Source organism: Vulpes lagopus, chromosome 5 (assembly GCF_018345385.1).
Source record: "Vulpes lagopus strain Blue_001 chromosome 5, ASM1834538v1, whole genome shotgun sequence".
Classification (NCBI taxonomy): Eukaryota; Metazoa; Chordata; class Mammalia; order Carnivora; family Canidae; genus Vulpes; species Vulpes lagopus.
The window spans coordinates 41,077,413-41,094,360 of NC_054828.1; the positions used below are offsets into that span (position 1 = coordinate 41,077,413).

Below are 16,948 nucleotides of genomic sequence, written 5' to 3' on the forward strand. Positions count from 1 at the left end.
AAATGGTGTTTGTTTCAAAGCCCCCAGCAGAGTAGTCTGACTGAGGCTCTCAAACAGTCTTTGGAACTTAAACTTTTTAAGATCTCTGTCTCAGTTTGCAAAAAGGGATCAAAATGTTTAAAATTCCAAGTGGTTCGTGGATCTCCTTGCCTGGTGCTATGTAACCTCTGGTTCTACTTTGTCCACATCATGTCCATCCTGAGTCCTTTGGTCCTTTTGATGTGAAGATGGGGGATTATCATGCTACTTCCTCTTTCTTTGACTAGATCACAAAGTTTCTAGAATCCACTCCATCTTCTTCATTCTCTAGTGAAGACTGATTACTGCTGTGTTATGTAGGTCATCTACTAAAATGCCTTCATCTGGCATGTTTGTATAATCAGACCAAAGTGCTAGAGCCAGTGTAATCTGCCTTATGTGTACTTATAGATATGTCACTTTTTTTTCTTTTTTTAAGATTTTATTCATCTCAAAGAAGCAAGAGTGAGTGAGAATGCATCCGCACAAAAGGGGGGGAGAGATAGAGGGAGAGGGAGAAACAAACTCTCTGCTAAGCAGGGAGCCCTGCTCGGACTGGATCCAGGACCCTGAGATCATGACCTGAGCTGAAAACAGACACTTAACCAATTGAGCCACCTAGGTGCCCATTTATGGAATTTTAGAACTGGGAGAGGTCACATGACTTTCATGGCCAAGCTGGTTTGAGGCAGTACAGATTTGCTGCTTAAGTCTTCTAATTGTACTCTCAATTGATAACCAAAAAACAAAAAAATTCGCTCATTTCTACCACAGGACCTTTGCATGTGCTACCCCTCTAACTCGAAGGTCCACCCTGTAAACCATGGCTGGCTCTCATTCATTCAGTATTTATCAAGTTTTTAAATGCCCATTTCCTCAGAGAGGCCTTCCCTGACCATTCAATGGTTCTTTCATTTCTCATGACACATTTGACATTAATTATTTATTTTCTTCTTATCTGTTGTTATCTATTGTTTGCTCTGTCCTATCTCCCAGTTTCTGGAACATTCAAATATTCATTGAATAGATGAATCTACTCTTTATGGTGACCTTTGTTGTGACCTAGGCAAAGTGTTAATTAACAATCGGAGTGTAACTCGCCAGTTTCCTAACACTCATGGGACAAATTTGGGGCACATTTAATCATGTAATCAATACTGCTTCAAAGCATGGGCATTTACTTTCCTTTTAATCTTACTCATTTGTATTCATCGGTTTTCACTCCCATTTTGCAGATTTCCTCTGCTGATGCCCAGTGCTCCATGCAGTAATCAGGGAGCACTCAGTGAAAGCTGCCTTACTTGCCAGTGTTAGTGTGTGGATGACTGAGACCGAGCAGCCCACGAAGGTCTAAGATGAGAAAGCTAGGCCCAAGATCATGCATGTGGCAGGGAGGATGACACAACTGTTGAGCATAGTCCTTGCCACCATTGTGGCCCTGAGGAGGGCAGAGCAGAGCAAGCAATCTGTTCCACTGCAGAGAGCCAGTGTGGTGCCAGCGGTGGCAGTGATATCAAAACCCACCTTGGGCCCTAGAAGGGAGGCCTGTAATACTAACAGCCGGGGTTTACCGTACTAGGTGCCATACACTTAGATGACTGACTTAATCTTCCACCTAGGAGGTGTTATTAATCCATTTTACAAGTGGGAAAATGGAGACACAAGAGTTTAACAACTCCATCATGGCCACAGAGAAGGCAGGGAGAGCCAGGATTAAAACTCAGGCAGTCTGGCACCAACATTTCAGCCCTTCACTACTTGTCTATACCAGACCCCAGATGAGTGTCCTCGGGGGAGTCATTCTTACAATTGCATAAAGAGAATATTACACAAACAGAGCAGGGCCAGATAGGAGCTAGAACTGTCTGGAAGACTTGGAGTTAAAGTGAGTAGAAGCAAATGAACAGGAAAGATGCCTGGTCCTGGACGCCAGGCACAGGGCAACCCCAGTAATCTCCAAGCCTGAGCTTTGTTCCTAACATGCCTCCTCTGAAGGTCTAGCACCTGCCTTCCTACCTGGTCTTTGCTTTCCTTAACGTCACAGGGCTCCCTCCACTCCCAGGCCTGACTTTGGGTTTGTGGCTTGAGTCCAGGGCCAGTTCCTGAGCCTGGAATCTAGTTTGTCAGAGCAGACTGCGCCTGTACACGTCACATACGTTTACTGAAGTACAGAAGGTTGGGATGAGTTAGGCAAAATCTCCTGGCCATAGATAGTCCTCCTTTGTCCAGGGAGAAATATCCTAAGATTTTGGATCTGACATGTTCCATTTTACTGTGAAAACAATGCATAAAAATGTATAATGTAGTAGCATTATAGTAGTAAGAGAATTTTTTTAAGCTAGAAACCTTTTATTTAAGAGTAACTTTTAAAAGGCCAGTTAAGGGACACCTGGGTGGCTCAATGGTTGAGCGTTTGCCTTCGGCCCAGGGCATGATCCTGGAGACCTGGGATCGAGTCCCACGTCAGGCTCCCAGCGGGGAGCCTGCTTCTCCCTCTGCCTGTGTCTCTGCGCCCACCCTCCCCCCTGCATCTCTCATGAATAAATAAAATATTAAAAAAAATAAAAGGCCAGTTAAAAGTGCACATTATCAGTAAATGTTGTCTTGAAAGAAAGATGGCATGTACTTTCCAGGTGCTGATGACACAATAGAATAAATAAAACAGTGGGCACAGCTCATACTGCTGTGATGCTGAAGTCCTGCAGAAGACCCAAACACCAAAGAGTAGATAGACCCTGTGAAATATCCTGGAAATTGGCTAGGAAATTCACTGGACCCCCACACCCAGAGTGGCTGGGCAGGGAGCATAGGCCTCAGTTCCGGGAGACTGAAGAGCAAGACAGAAGGTAGCTTCTGACGGGGTAAGAAATGGAGGCCCAATCCAGCCCCTGGGAAGGAGGCTGGGTTGGGGTCCAAGGAGGCTTTGTGTTAATGTTAACTTTGGAGCTACTGTGCAGCTGCTTGCTATTTCGATCCGAGTGAGCAGAAGATGGTAACATGCAGTTCCTGACCCTAGTGGGTTTGAGACATTTCCATTGGCTACTCCCTTCCTAGGATAGAATCTTCTCTGACCTGAGGTCGAAGACTTGGATAAGCTTGGAAGCTTTTTTTCCCCCTCCCTACGTAAGTATCAAATATTCCATGACAGTGTTGATCACAATACAAGTATTTTTGTAGGCCTCTAAAAATATAGGGCAGATCTTATTTACATAGAATTGAGGTGCACTGTCTTCAGATTTATTATGCACACTCCTTCCAAGTAATTTATTTTTCTCCATGTATATTAGAGCTAAATTCTTGGCTTGATAGGAGTGATGGAATAAGAGAAGTTGCTGTCTCTTGATGATAGATTGACTTCTCTGTCATCCCTGCATAAAAGGCAATAGGAAAATAAATAAATTTCAAGTGAGTTGTTATTTAGGTGGAGAAGATTAATCTACCTATAGATCAGTTTGTTAAAATGCTCATTATGAAAAGGTAAATATATTTGTAAGTATAAGAGGTATCTATCATTTTTTATGGATTTGAATATACATGGGCCGTGGGATATTGTTTTATTCTACCTTAATGTTCCTGGGTACTTCTTAAGGACAGAATGGAAATTAAAAACAATTCATCTTGTCCCATTCTTGGGTCTAATGTGATGATTTAAAGCAGCTCTTTTTCGGTAAATCTGCTAACCCAGTGGCCTCAAACAGAAGCCCATTTGGGTTGTTGGTGCTAATGGCAGAAAGCTGAGCCATACACAGAGTGGAGAGGGATGTATTTATAAGCAATTTTTTTAGCAGACCCTCTGCTTTACTGCATCGTTTTAAGTTCTTGCATAACTTAGCTTATTCTCAGGGAGAAAATAGACTTATAATTCTCTTTATACGGTGATGGTGCCCCCATAACTGTGTATTCCTAGAGGAGCCAGGATAGAATAATGTTAATTATTAATTAAAGGTATACATAAGCAGGAATACCTCTTTGACCAGGCTTCCTCCACCCAGCATGCCCTGAGATAGCTTATTAGAATGAAATTCTCCCATGTGTATAAAAACATTATTATTATTAATTAAAGTGCCCACTCAACCCATTTGGGACCAAGTAGACACCACCACCACCCCTTTATAAGAGGATCCAGGGGAGATTCAGGAAAGAAGCTACTTTGAAAACAAAAATTAGGCATTTACAAGGCAAGAGAAACTGCCCTTTGCCTTTGCCATCATTTTCTTGCAAGACTGAAGATTTCTAAGATTTGGGTTGTAAGAAGTGTGTGAGCATTTCCAAAGATTGCATTTTGAATAGCATCTACATTTATTAAGTGCACCGATTACCTGGCAGATCCAGGCACTTAGCTTGGGATGGTTTGGTGTTTTTGTTGACTATGAAACTTACTGTCTCCACTTTGGCTGACTCTTGTTTACTTGAAGGCGTCACCATATAAATCAAAGAGGTGATGCACTGATTTACATCTTAGGGGAAAAATACAGTTTTCTTTCTGTCAATAAGTGCATCAATTGAGTGATGATGTAGTGCTCAATTATGATGATAAGAGAATTTAAATCAGACTCTGCTGGTGCTGGTCAAATTCTTTGATAATTGCTTTATTCAGCCTTCATTCTATCTACAGGACCTATGTCCTCCAGCAAAGAGGAGTATTCACAGTGCCACAGATGGTGGACTTCATTGGGGCAGATCTCAGGTTGAAGTCCAGAGTTGCACTCACTAGCTGTGTGACTTTGAGGAGTTACTCAACATCTTTAAGCCTTTAATCTCCAAGATGGGGATAATAACACCTCCTTTATAGTTTTGCAGTGAGGATTGAATGCATTAATGCATGTGAAAAATGCATATGCCTTTTTAGCAAAGTGTTTGATGCATGATAAATCAAGTTAAAGTTATTAGCCATTATTTGTGTCATCTGATTTACTTGCTGGACCAAATTGCTTGGTCTGTTGTTGCCTAGCAACTGTTTAGTGAAGACAAAATGATTGAATACTTGTGAATCAAGAAGAGCCCAACTGAACTTTGAGGTCAGTAGGAATTTTCCCTCCTCTTCCCTACTTTAGTATTGCAAAGTGCCTCTAAAAACAAAGGACATGAAAAACAGGATGCCCTGTATTGGCTGTATTTAATAGGACTTTTGAGAGATATTTCCTGTATCAGTTTTACTAATGACAGAAAAAAAACTGTTATTTTAGGTTTAGTTAGAATACCATCATTTTATTTAGATTAAGTAGTACTTTTATAGTTTTTTGAGTCCTTGCTTTAGCTAATATTCAGTACTTTGTTCTCATCAGTGGCATCAGCTAATATTCCTTTATAGTAAGATGGTTTTTTCTTAACCTGATGATTTTCTTTACTGGAAAGAGTTTTTAAGTGTACAAAGTAGGACTGAAATCTGTAAGGAGGTATTCTTAAAGGATAGTATTTGAAAATGTAAACAAGCCTCAGAGAAGGATACTATATCACGTGGGTGTGCTTTCTCTCATTTCTCAGAGCATTACATGGTCTTAAATATTCTCTGCTTCCCCAAGGTCTCATACGTGATAGATGCTCCATAAATTTTTGTTTAACAAATAAATGAAACAACAGAAATATACACCTGTTGGAAATCCTATCTTAGCTGCCTTTAGTGGTTAAACCACTGGTAAGGATTATTGTAAAATGCCTAATAATTGTTACCCTGGAATTGTGGGTCTTAAAGAGATCATCTGCTGTAATATTCATGTTTGATGAGGGAAAATTAAAGTCCACAGAACTAGTACTGCTAGCCATTATGCTTTACCTACCTCCTTCGAAAATTAGTGTGGGAGGGCAAGGGGTCTCCGATGGTAGAGAATGAGGGAGATGTGCTAAATGGAGCAGCAGATCTACAAGAAAGTAGGAGGATTGGACTTAGGAATGAAACAGAAGTGAGAATGAAAATGGATAAAGAGGTCTCATTAGAGGATTCCCACGTGGAAGTCATACAGATCCAGACTCTGTCTACCAGGGAGGCTGGGTAGTAGTCAGCTTTCTGAGGCTCAGGGCTGGGGAGAGGGGAGATTTTGGAGGGGTGTCTGCCCTGGGACTCTGCTTCCTCCCGCAGCCTTCTGTACTCAGTCCTGGCTCTGCTCCTTAGGCTTCCTTTCTATAACAGCTCTCTGCTCTTCCCTTTCACGGTTAAACCAAAACCCCAAGTCTCTTGTCTGAGCTCCAGATTTGTGTATCCCCTCCATGTCTTACCTGACAGACCTAGTAGAAATGTTAAGCCTAATGTGAACAAAGTAGGTTTCTTGATTTCAGACTCCAATCGTGCTCCTTCTCCAAAGCCAACTCATGATTGCCACCACCAATCCTATTCATGGCAGAACCGTAGCCATATCTTTGATTCCTTTTCTTCCCCCATAATTCCTCACCTCTACTCTATCTATGCATGTGCTGTGTGGCTGCCTCCTCTAGGAGATCCAATGAATGAGGCCAGTGCTCTCTGCACCACTGCTATGGCTCATTTGCAACCCACCGTCCTCTCCTCGCACACTAGAGGCCCCCTCAGCCATCACTCCACTTGTGTTCTTCTCTTCTCCACAGAGCAGCCAGGAAGATCATTTGAAAGTAAATCAATTATGTCACATTATAGTGGCAAAGCCTCCTTCCATCATGGCTCCTCACTGCAAACAGTACAAAAATCCAAGCTCCTCGCATTGGCCCACTGATACGTTGTGCACCTGGTCTCCTTCCTGCTCCAGTGTGATCTTTTCTCTCTTCTCTTGACCTCACCTTGGCCACTCAGGCCTTCTTTTTGTTCTTGGAGGGTGCCTCTGGCTCATTTCCACTTTGGAAACTTTCCATTTCAGATTTCAACTTGGATGCCTCAGATGTTCTCAGGTGGTCCAGGTGTAAGCTAAGTGGTGGAGGGTATCTGGGAGAGCACTGTAGCTATTCATGTCTGTGTACGCATGTCAGCCTTCCATATAGAATGTTCCTTAAGCAGAGGAGCCCTTTTGGTTTTGTTTTCGGTGAAAGTCTATAGCACAGGAAAGAGTGTTTAGCGCAGAGCTGGTACTCAAATATACGTTAACCGCCTGAGATTACAGAGTGCTTTTTGATAAATATGCCAAAATAGCTAACATACAAAAAAACTGTTCCAAAGTATGTGATCTTTCCAACTTTATCTTCATTAACTGTCCATTATCTAACTTGATCCATTATTTATCTGCAGGACTTTGTATGTGCACAGATAATGCTAAGACATTGTGGAAACAGCTTTTCTCATGTGAGGGAACTAATTCCTACCTGTTATACTGTCTTTGTTTTGCCAACGGTCATAGCCGGGGCAGAGAGCATATATAGGCTCAATTGAGCACAGTTTTTATGAATTCCCCAATAATGGAATCCAAATTAATGATGCTTTGCTGTAAATTCTGATAAAAATTTAATTTTATTTCACTGACAAGTATGACAGTAGAAACAACTGTAGGTTGGCTTTAAAAAATATCTAAATTTTAAAAATCTAAAAATACATAAAAAGTCAACATAATTACCTGAAGAGGGTAACATTTTGATGGGTTTTACTGTCCCTTGAAAATTTGTTTTTTTTACAGATGTACTTCCTTATGCATTCATTGACAATACTGACAAGATACACTTACAGGGGGGCCACCCACATTGAAGAAAATTGTTATGTTTATTAAAATGACATCAGTTTTTATTCTCTGGCCTTGGGAAATGCAGATATTTTCTCTGGGAAATGACAAGGACAGCAGCAATGTAACAGTGGAAAGTAAGACGCATTTGAACCCTGAATAGCTGTGAAAATGGTACTCATGCTAAACAGCTCTTTGGAGATTGAAATATTTTCCATATACTCCCCTCCCACCCCCCGTCCTTTTGCCAGTTTATTGCTATTTACCTCGTACCTCCTTTGTGGGGCTGATGTTTTCAAAGGGAGTAGTAAAAGTGAAGGCAATTTTAGGGCACAAAAAAATTCCTCTGAACCAGACTTCAATTTAGATTGCATGTTGTTGTGTGTTTTCTAGAAATTCTGGGAATCTGGCTGTATTTGGAGTTAACTGCTTCAGACTATCCGAGGAACACAAACTTTGAGTAGCAGCCAGAGTGCTTGGGGACCAGGGTGATGGGATATTAATTCATTCTTTCCTTCCATGGTAAGTTATTGAACCCCTTATAGCACACAGCTCTGTGCTGGTCAAAAGGCAGCTCAGAAAAGAACTGGAAGGCAGGACCTTGCCACACCGAGCCTCCAGCTTATAGAAAGAGAGAAATGGAAGCTGAAGCCATCACGTGTCCGTTACCAAGGAATAGGCCAGCTGGGTGACCGCAGATACACAACGAGTGCCATTTTCTCCCATTTTAAAAGCACTTTCATTTGGGAAGAGGAGAGACCAGGACAAATTTAGGGTGACTATTTTCTGGCACAAAAGTTAGGATCACCTTTTTTTTTTTTTTCCTGACTTCTAAATTGCCTTACATGCAAATTGTCAGGTTTCAATATCCATCTAACTCTTTAGTCTTTTATAGAAAATAAATGAAACAAAATCTGGACTGTTTCAAAAACTAGAGCACTTGTGGGGGGCACCAGGAGAAGAGCACTCATGACTTCTGTCCCCCGCACTCTTGGAAAGAGACGCAGTGTGTTCAGCCTTCATTCTAATTGAAATAAACAGGACGGCACATTGCCCTGTTTCCTTTAACTGCGAAATGACAGGTTTTCCCTTTCTCGAAGAAACATAACCTGTTTTGATATGGACCGCTGCCCACCGCCCTCGTCCAGCTGCTCTCTGACAGCTCCGAGCCCCTCAGGGTACCCCACAACTGTGCGTGCTCCTGCACCCTCAAAACTCCCCTCACTGGCCATGCTAACCAAAAAGCAGCCTTACTAACTGAAGAGGATTTCCAGCTGAAGGACATTTATCCTAGAAGATATTAATGATAGAAATGGTCCATTTTTGTATACCCCTATAACTTCTTTTTCTCTGCTGCTCTCTCTCTCTCTCTCTCTCTCTCCTTTTCTTTCCTTCTTTCCCACTCTTTCCTGTTCTCTCTTCCTCCCCAACACACACACACACAGATTTTTTTTTTTTTTTAACTGCCTGGTGAGAGCACATTTCAGATTTTCTTACTGAAGTTACCCACCAGTGACCTGATCTGGCATAATTTGAGAACCTCTGCGAAGTTTCTATCCCGAGTTTAGTGCTCTGTAGTAGATTTCTCAAATGGCACAGCACAATTTATATGAAGCTCCATTTAAATACAAATCCTGCCTTGCCTGGAGTGATTGAAAAGTATAGACCTGTGCTATAAAATAATCCCCTTTCAGGGCACTGCCTGCATCACTCGGTTGACACATTCAGTACATTTTAATTGTACCAGACACTATTCTAGGCACTTGGGGGGCATCACTCAGCACAAAGGGTCCCTGCCTGTGGAGTTGACATTCTGAGGGGGAGAGATGGGACTTCTCTCTGTGCACAGGTTTATATATATGATAGAAGGTGATGAAGTGTCTTGAGAAAAGTAAGTACGACAGACATGAAGCTCAGGAATGGGTAGAGGTGGGGGTGGGGGGGTGGGATTAAAGGAGGTGGACTCAGTGAGTTGCATTGAGAAGCTGTGATCTGGACAAAGACTTGGGGAAAGTGAGGAAGTCAACCGAGCAGCTATCTGGAGGAGGGCTTTCCAGAAAGCTGGGACACAATAAAGGAGGAGCATGCCTGAGGTGTTCAGGACAGAAAGGAAGCTGTGTGGCTGGAGCACAGGGTATGGTGGCATGAAGTGAGACAGCTATCTGGTGGCCAGGTCATGTGGGGCCCTGCTGGACTTTGTTTTTTTTAATTTTGTTTCAATTTAATTAATTAGCATAGAATGTCTTATTAGTGTCAGAGGTAGAGGTCAGTGATTCATCAGTCTTATATAATACCCAGTGCTCATTACATCACGTGCCCCCCCCTTAATGTCTATCACCCGGTTACCCCATCCCCTCACTCCCCTCCCCCCAGCAACCTTCAGGTTTTTTCCTATGATTAAGAGTCTCCAATGGTTTGTCTCTCTCTCTGGTTTCATCTTGTTTTGTTTTTTCCTCTCTTCCCCTATGATCCTCCGTTTTGTTTCTTAAATTCCACATATGAATGAGATCATATGATAATAGTCTTTCTCTTATTTTGCTTAGCATAATATCCTCTAGTTCCATCCATGTCGTTGGAAATGGCAAGATTTCATTTTTTGGATGGCTGAGTCATATTCCATTGCGTATATACACATTGTCTTTATCTATTCATCTGTTGATGGACATCTGGGCTCCTTCCTTAGTGGGGCTATTGTGGACATTGCTGCTGTAAACATCGGGGGGGCAGGTGCCCCTTCAGATGACTATATTTGTATCTTTGCTGGACTTTTAAAGGACTTTGGCTTTTATGAGGAACAAAATGGGGAGTTACTGCAGAGTTTTGAGTGGGGAAAGAACTGAAGAGACTTAGCATTTTAGGAAGAAAACCCTGGCTACTATGGATTGGAACATAATTTGAATGAAAAAGGACTGGGGTGTGTAAGAGAGCAGAACCAAACACAGTGCGCACGTTTTTGTCACAAGGGAAGCCTGTTGGTCAAAAGGTTTAAATCTAGTCCTAAGGATAAAAGACAAAAACAGGACAACGTTTTAAAAACTTAGGCAGTGGAAGAAGGTGACAAGACAGATCCTTCTCTGTGGCTGTCACTTCCCTCTTCACAACTGGATTCCAGAATGCGGGGTTTCCCAGCCTGAGCCTGTGCACTCCCCTTGTTTCATGCCTAGAACTCTCTTCTCCCAGGTCTTTACATAGTTGGCTTGTTTCTGGACCTTAGCCTCAGGCCATGCTCCCTAATGTAGGTGTACTTCCCCAAGTCTTGCTACGGCAGTACCCTGTGTTATCCTCATTGCACAACACATCGTATTTGGTTTTCACTGCCTGTCTTCTCCCCACACCCCCCGGAATGCAAACTCCATGAACTCACAGACTCTTACCACTTTTGTGTGTCCCTGTATCCCCGATATCTAGGACAGCGTCTGGCACACAGCAGGACACTCTCTGTTGGGTGAAGAAGTCTTCATATTAAAATAAATCAGCAAGTCCATATTAAACCCCTGCAGGGAACGCCACCAGTCACTGTGTGAAGTTTAAGGAATATTTTCATGTAGCATATTTGGGCAAAAAGTGTGAAAACAGAAAAAAATCACATATAAGAAAGTCGATAAAGAGAAATGGTAAGGCAGTGAATACATGATTTATTAGCAAGTGAGTTGAGAAGAAGTAAAACTAAGAGATTCATGGAATGGGAAATATTTAAAAATTTAGGATTACTGAACTTCAAACAGCCCAAAAACATACAACAGGTAGAAATCTCTGCAGCATCTTATTGAGCTTTCTCCAAACACCTCCGATAATATAAAGGCTGCTCTCATACAAAGCAGTATATTCCAGTCTTGGGATATTCTAATCATTAGAAAGCTACTTTACATTACCATGCATAGAAGAATAAGGACTGTTGTACTAGGCAGGATGGAGTGAGTATTTGGCCAAGGGAAGGTGTTGGAGAGACCTAGGGGAACATCAGACCAGTGAATAACCAGTGAGCAGGGTTCTACATGGGAGAAACAGGATGGAAAATATTTCCTATCTCTTTTGGGTTGGCACAGAGGGAAGTGTCTGAGAAGAGTAAAATTAGCCCCACAGATAATGGACAGGAGCAAGACCTGACATCATTTTTTATTTATTTAGGGCAAACTCCCCATTTTGAAAAACGAAAATCCTATTTCTGCCCATGGTAAGGCAGTTGGAGGCAAATATCCAGACAAATCTGAAAATGCTGATTCCAACAAGATTTTTTTTTTTTAATAAGAAAGGCATCAAATTCTAGTGAGAAATGTAATCACTTATATTTCTGGAGCTAATATGAATTCTAAGTAGGAGGCTGACCTTTGCTTGCCTGAGGAAGAAAGAGAAACACTAGTAGAACAGTAATAATTTTTTTTAAAATGTAGTCTGAAGTAATTTCTTTTTTTTTTTTTTTGAAGTAATTTCTTTAAGAATGTGCAAAAGCCTGTGGACGGTGAGATTAATTTGGAATTATTCCAAGCAGTGCCTTTAGAAGTTGGGGTTTATCAAAGGGATTGCCTCCAGATTTAAATCACATGGTCATTGGACTCTCTCTGGCTAAGGGGCTAACTCTGAGAGAGCCACCAAAAAGCTACCATCTATAAAAACCATGGTCGCAAAAGTCTTCCAAGTGATTTTCTTCCTTTATGTCCTTCCAAATGCTATATAATTTGTCTTCGAATGGACCACTACTAGATTTTATTTTCTGCCCTGAAATTTTGAAGACCCAATGGTACTTCATCTAATCAAAACCACTCAGAAGTTTGACAGATCTCAGATAGTTGTAGCTACCAACAGTAAACCTTTTATGTACAATAATTAGAGTAATTCGTGGGTGATTTCAAGGATGGGTGTTCCCCTCAGGAGGGAAGTGCTACTTTAGAAAGTAGGGGGAAGAAAGAGGGCTTAACATTTTGAGCAGAGTATTTTCAAACTAGCAGAGAAAAAGTCCAGCTACTTTATATGATTGAAAGCATTTCAGGTAAAACGAAGTGAAGTCAAGTCCCAGGTATTGTCCAAGGAAAATATCAAGTTATTTTAAATAAAAATCCACCTAAATATCTAAAATCAGCAAGAAGAAGGGTGAATTTGGAATTTATCTATGTGAGAAGGGTGATATCATTTCATATTTCAAAGACCCAAGATGGCAATCACTGTGATGCCCCAGCGATGAAACAAAACCTTCTGAATATATTTAACCTCCCATGTTAGCGGCCAAGTTTATTACATTATGGGCTTATCCTCTCATCTCCATAATGAGTTAGGGATCAAGGATAGGTTGAACTAGGAAACCTCTAAGGTACATTCCAGTTCTAAAATTGGAGCCATTTAGGGCAACCCAGGTGGCTCAGCGGTTTAGCACCACCTTCAGTCCAGGACGTGATCCTGGAGACCCGGGATCGAGTCCCAGGTCGGGCTCCCTGCATGGAGCCTGCTTCTCCACATGGGTATTGTTTGCTTCACTTTGCCTTTTTAGTATGTAGATGTCCTCAATCCTAGACTGGAAAGAGAAAATGCATCTTGGGAATGTTAAAAGCAAATCACCCACCATCTGCATAACTGGGTTTTGATGTTAGCTTTTCATATCCTGGATTATGGGAAGCGACTTGGCCTTTCCTCCTTCTCCCCAGTATGTCCCTTTCTCCTCCTTCCTGTGTCTCCCTTTCCTCTTCCCTGTTCCACTCAGGATCATTCTTGGCATTTGGTCCTTGTCCATCCTGTGACTACACTTGCATCTCTCTGGCCTGTCAAACTTCTGTTGATCTGAGAAGCTCAGTTTCTCTTTACTAAGAACTGCAGCCAATACTGCTCTTTCTGTGCTCACATGGCACATGATTTCCCACTGAATCTCACATTACCTTGCCTTTTCCTTCTTCCCTCCCCATGACAGGCTATCTCCTTCTGAAAGATGGAGTCCTCCTGGAATACGTTGTGGATCTGGGTAGAGAGTCACATAGTGCTTGGCTGCTTGTCTGGAGCCTCATTCTCAGTTCTGAAAGCCAGATGACTTCTGCAATCTAAGCTTTAGCTGTCAGTCACTGGTGGAAGACGGGACAATCCCTTCAAATTATAGGATATCCACATTCAGGGCTGCATGCATGCATGTGTACAGGTATCATTTAATAATCAAAAAGAACACCATAAGCACAGCATACCGTAGAGAGTTCTGGAATCTCTCTATGTTGTCACCTGAAACTAGTACAACACTCTACTTCAGGGGATCCCTGGGTGGCGAAGCGGTTTGGCGCCTGCCTTTGGCCCAGGGCGCAATCCTGGAGACCCGGGATCCAATCCCACATCGGGCTCCTGGTGCATGGGGCCTGCTTCTCCCTCTGCCTGTGTCTCTGCCTCTCTCTCTCTCTCTCTCTCTCTCTCTCTCTCTCTGTGACTATCATAAATAAAAAAATAAAATAATTATTAAAAAACACTCTACTTTGGCTGTACCTCGGTTAAGAAGAAAGGAATGCCAGTGTTTGCCAGACACTTCTCTTTGGTCAGTGCACACCCGTGGTCCTCATTCCCTGCGTGTAATGGAAAACCAGCTTATTTTATAGATGACAGCACTTTGGAAGTTCCTTGAATGAGGAAGACAAGGGAAGCAGCAGCTGGGGAAGGGGTTGTGCCAATGTGGCCAGTAGGTTGTAGCATAAAAGAGGGGCTCCTTTTCTTTCTCACAAGAAATTACTCCAGTATTTTATTCAATGTTCAGCCATGACTGGGATGTACATTGTGATGGATTTCCAAAGCGTGGAGTTTCTTACACTTTATCCTATTACATATTTTAAAATGGTTACGTCTTTTCTCTCCCATTATTTTAACTATGTACTTGTAGTCAGGCTTGGCTCGCCTGTGGAGCAGTAAAAGAAAGTCACAAAGAAATCTCTCAATCCTAAAGCTTAACAAAACGCTTCTTGTTCTTTGACCTCACAGTGGAGGGATTGGAGAGTTTCTTGAGTGGCTTTTTGTCTATACTTGAGGACCAGTGATGTTTCAGAAAAATGTTTGCCTACTCCACTCCCATTAAGGAATTATATAATCAGGTTCTTGATGAATAAAAGAACTAACAGCAGGAATTCTTTTATTTATGCATGTGCATCAGCTCTTCTTCCGTTCCCCCCATCCTGCCCCCATCCCCTGAGGAGTTTTCTCATCATGGTATCTGTTCACTGTTAAGTAGGAATTGCAGCAGAGGCAGCCAGGAGCAACAGGGCCTTCTGGAACACAGAATGTGGGGGTGTAATCCTAAAGCAGAATTTGTGTTCTGTGAGATGAGAGTCTTGTAGTCACTGGCCTTCTCTTCATCCCAACCCTACAATAGAGCCTGACACAAACCAATGACACAGTCGATAGGTGCTGAGTGAATGAATTCAAAACTCTCCCTAGCTTTTGCCTTTATCTTATAAAGTTAATCTTTAACAATTATTTTATCAGTCTAAAAGGGCTACCTACCTATCTTCTCCTGCCCCTGCCCCTATATGCAGTGAATGCTTGGAAACAAAGATGTGGACTTCATTGATTTTTTAACTTGACATTAGAAATTGGACTTACGGAATGTTTTCCAAAATCAGGAATTTACCCTCTTTTTTTTTTTTTTTTTGAACCGACATGCTAGAACTTTCTTAACATAGGGGGAGGCTTAGTGAAACCATCCAATATGTAAACTGCAAAAAATTTTAAAAAGAGAAGTAGATTAAAGTGATAGAAGATAGTTACCGAATTAAAATCCATTTAGTGGCATTTCCAAATGTCACCTTAATGACTGTGTATAAAGAGTCTTTGAGCTGCTTTAAGTATCATGGCTTTGGGGATGGTGCAGTCTAGGGACAATAAAGATAAGGTATAAATTATGAACAAGGGAGAAAAAAATTATACTTGTTCATGGCTTAAGTAGAACATTTCTGAGCAACTTTTCACTTGGATGGCCCTTATCAAATGATCGTTTTTCTAAAGTAGAGAGTGGGGCTTGCAAAACTGCGTAAATCAGGCAATTTGCATTCATGTTTTGATGATCTGCAAATCACTTATTCATTTGCGGGAGTAAAGCAGATTCATGAAATCAATATGTTTGTTATTCATTTATGCCTCTTTTTTTGGTCATAAAGCGAACTCAACATTTCATTGAGCTAAAAAATGAGAGCATATTTTTAGGAAGTGTCTTCAGTTTCCTTTACCTTGTGTTTATGTCTTATGTGAGGGATGCCCAAAACCAAGACTCGCCTATTGGTGTGAGATTCGTGGGCGGTTATATTACCATCAGTGATAGGGACTTTTTGCAAATGTTTGTGAAAACAGACATGCTGTAAACCTGTCTGGAATGAGCTTAATTGTTACATTTTGCAAATTAAGGACCAAAATTTCTTGTGTATTTTAAGAAAATAAAATGCTATCTTACTGCTTTGAAGGTCACAAAAACAGAATTGAGTTCATATAACCAATTTCCGTACAGAAATTATAGTTTCCATGATGAATTTCAGATCAAGGCATTAATTTACATCAATATTCTTTCTAACTTTAAATTGTTGGGGTCTCCAAATATTTACCATTTAAATGCACTACCATCTTGGTCTTGCTCCTTGCTCTTTTATGTTTCCAAGGCTGAAGAACATGCACTGAGGTTTAATAGTAGCTATGCTGCTCTAATATTAACTATGGAAACCTGCTGGAGGGATTTTATTGTCATGTACATTTTACTCTACCTGAAATATGTGTGTTCTTGGGTAATGAATCAATGGCAGCTATGTTGCTATATGATGCACTTGAATATTTTTGCTTTAAGAAGAGTTCCTGTCAGATTGTTCCTCAAAGTGAAACTCCTCTTTCCTTCACCTGTGAATCATTCCCTGACGTAAAGCTGTAAACTGTAGAGTTCACATGGAACAGACTCTAGGTGTAATGCTGATTGTCACCGGTCAGCACACACCTGAGCTCCTGAAGAAATGGAAACAAGAATGAGTTTTAAAGTCAGCCCCTGGCTTACCTAAAGATTTGGGAAAAACAGATCTGTGTCACACTCACCCAAAATCAAAGTCAATATTTAGCCTCCCCTCCACTTAGCCCTTTTGTAATGGTTCTCTGGATTATAGTCATAATATCTGGAGATTGATGAGAAGAATAAATGTTGAATTTAAGGCTTGAAGTATTTGGGGGGAAAATGAAGGGAGCTGGCTATTTGGATATATTTTAATTTTCTATTTTTTAAATATGCCTGTGGAATTTATTTTGGTGATAATTAACATTGTAAAAAGTCTTACATGGGGACAGCTCCCTGAAAGTACAAAGTAAGTAGAAAGGGGAATAAGTGTCTTCACAAC

At 41.3% G+C, this 16,948-nt stretch overlaps 1 protein-coding gene across 7 annotated transcripts in view; it reads left to right on the forward strand.

Moving 5' to 3' along the window:
• The window catches only part of CCDC85A (coiled-coil domain containing 85A), a 192,258-nt gene that overhangs the window by 136,828 nt on the left and 38,482 nt on the right, over window positions 1-16,948 (forward strand). The window lies entirely within an intron of this gene.